Source organism: Macrotis lagotis, chromosome X, assembly GCF_037893015.1.
Source record: "Macrotis lagotis isolate mMagLag1 chromosome X, bilby.v1.9.chrom.fasta, whole genome shotgun sequence".
In the NCBI taxonomy this organism is placed as follows: domain Eukaryota; kingdom Metazoa; phylum Chordata; class Mammalia; order Peramelemorphia; family Peramelidae; genus Macrotis; species Macrotis lagotis.
In genome coordinates, this window is record NC_133666.1 from 600,345,691 (window position 1) to 600,354,467 (window position 8,777).

Below are 8,777 nucleotides of genomic sequence, written 5' to 3' on the forward strand. Positions count from 1 at the left end.
ACATTTTTCTCTGCCCATCTCTTTTCTTTGGGAGCATTACAAATGTCTTGATTCACCAGAAAGCACCATCTTGATACCAGGGGACTACATTTTAGGTTTTAATTGTGAGTAGAAAAGCATTCTTTGGCAGCAGATGCTTTATGAGCCCTTTGATTAGGGATTCGAAAATGAATATTGTACTCAGAGGGCATTTTTAAATGAAGGTGGATAAGAGGCCTGGGGAACATGTGACTCAGAATTTCTCCATAGACAGCTTGGATAGGAACGGATAGGCAGCTAGAATGAGTTGGAAAACAAATCTTTCACCTGGGAAGATTCATTATGCTCTCATCTAGCCTGTTACCCTTATTTTTTTTTCCAATGCAATTTAAACATTATTAAAATCCCTGTGCTGACATATGAGATATGGGGCTTCCAATAGCAGAAATCAGTGGCAGTGACTGAATTTTCTCACTGAGTTGTCCATCCTATACCTGAACAAAAATCTCATCCACAAAATCTTTGACAAATAGCCATCCAGGCTCTGCCTGAGGACCCCTGATGATGAGAAACACACTTTGGTTAGGAATTTTTTCTTAATCATATTTGACAATATTCTATCCTAGGTCCAGGAATTCCTGAGCCTGACCCAGAAGGCATACAATGAATTTTGTCTTGCCAATAACTCTGAGCTAATGATTGACATAGTTTAGCTAAGGGTGCTGCATAACTTAATTGATCCCTTCTGGGTCAGTAGATTCAGAGGCCATTTTCAATCAATGAAAATCAATAAACAGACAAGTGTTTCTGATCACTCAGAAAAAAATCAACATACAAAGAAAAATGAAACCCTTCCTATTTAAATTTATATAAAAGTAGAAGGGACTGCAAGTCATGGGAATCTTCAAGCAAAGACTGAGTGATTATTTGTTAGGTATTTTGGGATTTTGTGCTCAGATGATGTTTGGACTAGATGTATGACCTATGAGACTTTCACAGTGGAAATAACATAGACTATGAAATCAGAGGACTTGGGTTAAAATACCATCTCTGTCTTTGATCACCAGTGCGATCTTGTGCAAATTACTTCATCTCTCTCTGCCTCAGTTTCCTCTTTTTTCCACAGCAATTTTTCTCACTTATATGTAGAGACAATTTTCTTTTTTGTTGTTGTTGTTTTTTTATAAGACAATGGAGTTAAATGACTTGTCCAAGGTCACACAGCTAGGTAATTATTAAGTGTCTGAGGCCGAATTTGAACTCAGGTTCTACTGACTACAGGGACAGGATTCTACCCACTACATCACCTAGCTGCCCCTAAAGATAATTTTCAATATTCATCTTTGTAAAATTTTGAGCTCCAATTTTTTCCTCCCTCCCTCCCCTCTCCCTTCTTTAAGATGGCAAACAATCTGATATAGGCACAATGCACAATCTTGTCAAACGTTATTTTCACAGTCAAGCTGTAATAGAAGAATCAGAACAAAAGAGAAAAAAACATGAGAAAGAAAAAATAAAAACATTTTAAAAGGGGAAAAGTGTGCATCAATCTGCATACAGAATCCATAATTTTTTTTTCCTGTGGATGTAGATAGCATTTTCCATCATGAGTCTTGAAATTGTCTTGTATTTCTGAGAAGAGCTAAGTCTTTCATAGTTGATCATTGCATAATGTTGCTCTTGTATGTATAATGTTCTTCTGGTTGTGATCACTTCCTTCAGCATCAGTTCATGTAAGTCCAGGTTTTTCTGTTCATCATGTCTTTTTAGCTTAATAATAGTCCATTATATTCATATATCTCACTACTTGTTTGGTCATTCTCCAATTAATGAGCATCCCCTCAATTTCCAGCTCTAAGTCACCACAAAAATAGCTGCTGTAAATATTTTTGCAAATGGGGATTCTTTTCCCTTTTTAATGATCTCTTTGGGATACAGACCTAGTAGTGAACCTACCTGAATCAATGGTTATGCACAGTTTTATAACCCTTTTGGCATAGTTGCAAATTGATTTTTAGACTAGTTAGATCAGTCCACCAGCAATGCATTAGTGTTCCTATTTTTTCCAAATCTTCTATTTGATGATGGTCATTTCATTGGATCCTATCTCAGATACTAATGGGCAATTATATGGTGCAGTGGATTGAGCACTGAATCAGGAGGACCTGAGTTCAAAACTAGTTTCTGACACTTGATCTTTTTATTGTATGGACTTGGGCAACATTTAACCCTGATTGCCTTGCATTCAAGGACATCTCCAGTCATCTCAATCCATTCTATATCTGGGCACTGGACCCAGATGACTCTGGAGGAGAAAGTGAGCCTGATGACTTAGCACAGCACCTCCTTATTCAAATGCAATTCACTTTCTTGCCAGGGAATCACCCTACCACTACCAGTCATGGTCTTCTTCAAATACAAGGCCAAACAATAATATTTAACATTTCTCACTTTTCTTAAGTGTCATATTAGGCAGTCTGATAGGTGTGAAGTGGTATCTCAAAGTTGTTTTAATTTGCATTTCTCTAATTAATATTTATATAGAGGGGCAGCTAGGTGGCGTAGTGGATAAAGCACCAGCCTTGGAGTCAGGAGTACCTGGGTTCAAATCTGGTCTCAGATACTTAATAATTACCTAGTTGTGTGGTCTTGGGCAAGCCACTTAACCCTGTTTGCCTTGCAAAAACCTAAAAAAATATATTTATATAGAGCATTTTTTCATGACTATAGTTTTAGTCAGTCAGTTGCTTTTTCTGTAAAATGAGAGTTGTAAAATAGTTAAATTGGTGCCCTCTGCAATCCCTTTCAATGCTAAATCTGTGCCTTCAATCAAAACTGAAATTGCCTTGCAGATCTTGCTACCTAGCCTCTTTTTTCTCTATCTTATTCCTAGAAATATCAGTTCCTGCAGGTGATTAAAAATATTGCCCCAGATATGAATTTTCTTATATCTTTGATTATGCAGTTTATTATTAAACTTCGTCCATCCTCTAGTCATCTCATCCCCAACAGTTTCAATATCCACCCCTACCGTGGATGTGGGGGGGGTGCTCACACATACACGTACACACACACACACACACACACACACACACACACACACACACACAAACACACACACACACACACAGAAATCTCCTTCTTAGGTCCATGCCCATTCACTCTTCTGGGTATAAATCGTTCCAAGGAGTTCTGATTCATGTTCTCCTGTATGATCTCTTTAAGTATCTAATGTCTGCATATTAAGCCTATTATAAGATGCCAATCTCCTTTTATTGAATATCTCTGTTTTTTTTACATATTCTCTGACATTTTAGAATGTCTCTGTTCTTCCATTGGAGCAGCAATTCCCACCACCACTGAAATAAGAATTCCACGTATCTTTGCCCCTTTTTCAATTCTTCCATTTGCCTCTTTGTACATTCCCCTTTAGGTTCTCTCCTCTGGAGAAACTATAAGAATTATTTTCCTTTAATTGTAGCCTTTGAATTTATTAGGGTACCTTTCATTCCTCTTTGTCTTCTTTCTGTCTTCTCTTTTATGCAGTCTCCTATTCTGTAATTTAAAGCAACAAAAAAGATGCTTCAAGTCTATTTCTCCATTCTCCTGTCTGATTTCTGCTATTACTTTTCTCTTTGTATGCATTTAAAAACAAATCTCCTAATGATATTACTGTTGTTATTTTGCTGTTATCTTTGATTTTCTGCTTATATTTCTTGATATTTGTTTATCTTTTTGTATATCTGTTGCCTGAGGTATTTGAAAAGCAAATGTTTTCTTCAGATCTGTTTTTCTTTTTTTAGGAATGTTTTGAATACTTTTTAAGAAAATTGAATATCCATCTTTTTTTTTTCTTGATGGCTCTGATTTTGTGTAGGTCACCATGGCTAGTATCTTTGCCTCCTTTACTCTTTTGGAATGACTGATTACATTCTCTCCTATAGTTTCAGGTAAGTACAAAATGGTCTTTTATTGTTTGTTTCCTTTCTTTTATGATCTATCTCCTGATCATTTGAAGGATTTATTTATTCATGAAATTTTTACATTTAATCATTATGACTTGGAGTTTGCCAAATATGGTTTTTTCCCTCTAGAAATATTCAATGGATTCTTTTGATTGGCACTTTGTTTTCAATGTACTATAGTTCGGGACAACTTCTTGTATTTTTTTTTTTTTTGCATTTTGGAATTCAAACTTTTTTTTATTTTTTAACATGGGCTGTCCTTCTGGAAGTTCCATAATCCTAAAATTGTTTCTATATATCCTGACTTCAAGAGCAATATATTTTGATAGAACATTGATTAAGTATGTATTATGTGCTAGATACTGTGCTAAGCAGTAGGGACACACAAAAAGAAGCAAGATAATTCTTGTCCTCTAAAAACTTACATTCTGTAAGATAAGAATTTCTGGTTTAATTTTCTTACTGCCATTTACTTAGGATAAATACACCATGTAACAGGCTAGTTCTTGCTTTATCTGTCTTCAAAATCAAGTTTGAGACATCAAATATAGTTCATATATTAACCTGTTAGTTTTCCCTTTTACCTGATATAGATCTTCCCCTGCTGCCAGTTGTTCTTTGATCTATAATTTATTATCTTCCCTTATTTCTCTTTAAAATTAAATTTTACATACCATGATTATGTAGTCAAAACCTACATAATGCAACTTAAAACTGATGATCAGGACTCATTGATCCTCCTTGCATGTGAACAGTAATACTCTGTAACATTGATTGTATAATTGGCAATAGTACCCAATCAACAGACCCTTAGACAATTTTTTTTGGCAATTCTAAAGGGGAAGGCATCAGATAAAGTAGAACTGAAAAGAAGGGAGGCATGGCATGGAGCAGGCAAAGAAATGACAGGGAGGCTTGAACCTCTGGAAAGATAAGGTCCAAGCTTCCTTATCAGAGTAAGGGCTCAGAAGTACAGTTCAGGTTACTAGTGGGGAGGAGGTGGAGGTAATGATAGAGAATCATATTAAAGGGGCCAAATACAATGTATTTATTTAATACATCTTTATTGTCTACTAAGCAGAGACCTTACTGGTGGGTACCCAGTAAGATACAAATGCAGCACTATTCATACCCTCAAATTTATAGATATATGAAATCTTTTATCACCAAATTTTCTTGGCCCCTGTTTTAGAGACTTTGGGGTCACTATTAAGGAAGAAAATCAAATTCAATTAAACATTTGTTAAGCCCCTAATTTGTATACAAAGTCCTTTCCTAGTCTGAAGATTCAAAAATGAAAAAATGATAAAGTCCTTCCCAGTTTTCAGGGATTTCAAAGTCTTAAAGGAGGAGATAAGATATGCAATACAATGTAATATAATAATTAGCATAAAAAGGAATCAGAATAGATAGGAACTCACTTCACATTGGAAGTATTCTAGAAGAGGGGTGGGACAATGAAAATGATCACAAAAATGTCAAAAAAAAAAATCCAAGACCCGCGGTGTCTACTCTTACTGGCATAGCAGTCTGGCTCTCTGGGTCAAGGAGGTTGTGGAGTCAAAGAAGGATCTTGTCATAGAAAAACTGAGCTGGGAGACAGGAGAATGCATTTTCTCTTAATCAGGGAATTGGCCATAGAAGAATTCCTTAGGAATCTAGTTACTGATTAATTGGGGTATCAAGGTCATAGTGGTCCTAGCAGCAAGACTGATTAGATTATAACTAGCTGACTTATTAGTTCAGAAGATTTGTAGTCTTCCTGCCTAGGGTAGAGCTTAATTCTAGGGTTGTTAAATCACTTTGTTGATGGATTGGATGGCATAGGGTAAGATTTTAGTTTGATTAGAAAGAAGAGAAATTGGGGGAAATAAAAGAACCAGTCTGTTTTTTCCCAACAAAGTAAAAGGCCTAATTTGGTGCAGTTGTTGAGTTAATCTAAAGCTGAAATGATCTTTAGGGAGTGTTTAAGAAGATAGTGGGATTTTTAAAATACACGTGACTTTCAAACATATAAAGGGTTTTCAGAAACATTCTCTGACTTCAAAGTTCTAGGTTATTGGAACTGAAAAGGCCCCTAAAATCATCTTAGTTCAAAGTCGTCAGTTAAACATTATTTTCCAGATAGGTAAACCTGATTTAGGGAATGGAAGAGATTAACCAATATCACACAGTAAGTTTATGGTAGAGCAAGCATTAAAAAAATAATTTCCTTTTGTATAGTCCTTGAAGGTTTATGTTTTCTCCATAACATTCTAGTGATGTGGGTAATTCAAGGAGAATTATAAATTTTAGGAAACTAAATTTTTAATAGATTAAGGGACTTGATCATGGTCATAGGCAATATATAATAGTTTGAACTTGATTCTTCAGTGAATACTTTATTTTCTACATTTTCTACAATATGCTATTTTCCAGAGGCAAATTTTCTTATTACTTCTTTTATGAATTTTATTTTTTTAAAAAGAATTTCTGAAATTTCTTCTTGTTTCATGATCTCTCTGACATCCACAGAATTCTGTCCTTTACTAGGTGCCACAGTTCATTTTCCTTTATATTATAATTTTTTTCTAATGTACTTTGATTTCTCTGTGTGATTTTATGAATATAAGGGTGAAGGGAGAGGTTGACTCCAAGTTGTGTCTATGCTTTCCTAGCAGTTAGCCCTTTTTAAATGATCAGGCTCATCCCACCACAGCATTTGTATCTCTTTTTTTTTGTTTGTTTCTCATGCTCACTTTGCTTCCTACTCAACCAAACTTACTTAACTCTAACCTTATTTATTATCACAAGATGCTCTGATAATATGTAAACTTCTAAAGAGACAGTGCCTTAGCACTGGAGGGATCAAAATTTCAGTGTGACATTATAGCAAACTTTTACAGAATCTATTTTGTTGTCAAGAGCATTTATGGACTCAAATCATACCCACTAGAAAGGCGAATGGGGTACCTGGAAGACTACTAGAGTTGAATTAAGAAGACCCATCCCTACTCCCTGTATTTATCCTGTTTACAGTTTGTTAATGTTTTTCCTTTGCTTTTGCAGAAGACCATGATCAGAAGACCCTCAGGGAGGTGATACCATAACCAGCACATGAATTGGATTTGAGTGAGGGGTGCTGTGCAAAGTCACCAGCCTCAATCTCCTCCAGAGCTATTTGGATCCAGTGACCAGATATGGATTAGGATGTCTAGAGATGGCTCTGGATGTGAGGCAATCAGGGTTAAGTGACTTGTCCAGGATTCTATAGCTAGTAAATATTGGAGGCTAGATTTGAACTCAGGTGCTCCTAGCTGCAGGATGGGTAACTCTTTCCACTGAGCCACCAAGCTGTCACATGTCAAATGTGACTTGTCCAAGGACATACACTTAGGAAGTATCAAGTGTTTGAGACTGGATTCAAACTCAGGTCCTTCTGACCTAGCTGCTGACTTCTTTGGTCTTAGGTGCTTGAAAGTTGTTTTTCTCATTGAGGAATTTTTTCTAACTTTGTATCCCCAGTCACTAGGTGACTGTAGGTACTTAATGCTTACTGATTGAAAAAGAATTGTATTTTAAGTCCTGCTGACTAAGGAGCTGGGAGACTTTTGACAAATTTGCTTTTTGAATTTTTCTGAATTTGTTTCCCTATCAATTAAATGGAGATTATGATGTTTGTATTCCCTACATCACACCTCTTTTTTGAAAAAGGCTCATCATTTTGTAAACAATGATGTCTTTTTATAAATGGGATCAGGGTTAGGGAGTTCTGGACCTGTGATTTCTTTTTTTTTTAGTTCTATTTATTTAAGGCAATGAGGTTAAGAGTGACTTACCCAAGGTCACACACATAGCTAGGCAATTATTAAGTGTCTGAGGTTGGATTTGAACTCAGGTCCTCCTGACTCCAGGGTCATACTCTATCCACCGTGCCACCTAGCTGCCCCCTGGACTCATGATTTCAATGGTGAAGGGAGCTGTGGGTGTGAGTGAGAGGTACTGACTCTACCAATGCACATTGCAATAGATTTTGCAACCTGCAGTCTTAGGGGAGAGTTGCTTGGGACTTTGAGAGGTTAAGTGATTCATCCCAAAGTCACAGTCAGATTTTCAAACAAGGTTTTTCCTAAACCAGAAGTTGACTTTTTATCCACTATTATATAGCAATAATTCTTAAATTAGGATAATAGCCAATATTTATAGAACACCTTAATATGTTAACTTATTTGATATGAGTCTTATAACAAGGCTATTATTGTGAAGTAAGGGCTATTATTGTGTCCATTTTACAGATGAGGAAATTGAGAATAGAGAGTGTAAGTGACTTGCCTAGAGCTGCCAACCCAGATATACTAGTTGTATGACCTTGGGCAAGTCACTTAACCTTGATTGCCTCATATCCAATTGCCTTGATTCATATCCGGTCCCTGAATCCAGATGACTCCAGAGGAGAAAGTGGTGGTGACTTAACATAGCACCCCCTCTCACTCAAATGCAATTCACTTGCTTATCATGGAATCACCTCCCTGATGTTGCTGTCTTCTTTGAGACCAAAAGACAAACATCATCATCATCAGGGACAGAGCTTGAAAAGGTTTTCTTGATTTGTTGATCAGTTCTCTATCCACTGTAAAACTATGTTTTTCATATCAGTATTATATATCAATTGTTAGCTTCTGTTAGTCTTCTCTTAATAAATAACTAGTGTGATAGATACTTGATCTGATGCCTGATCTGGATTCTTGAAGGTTATAGTGGTGACAACTCCTATGACTAGAAAAGAAAGCTCTCCCTGCTTCCCATCATTCCTATTTATTTGCTAATGGAGGATAGATCACTCAGAATGAAAAC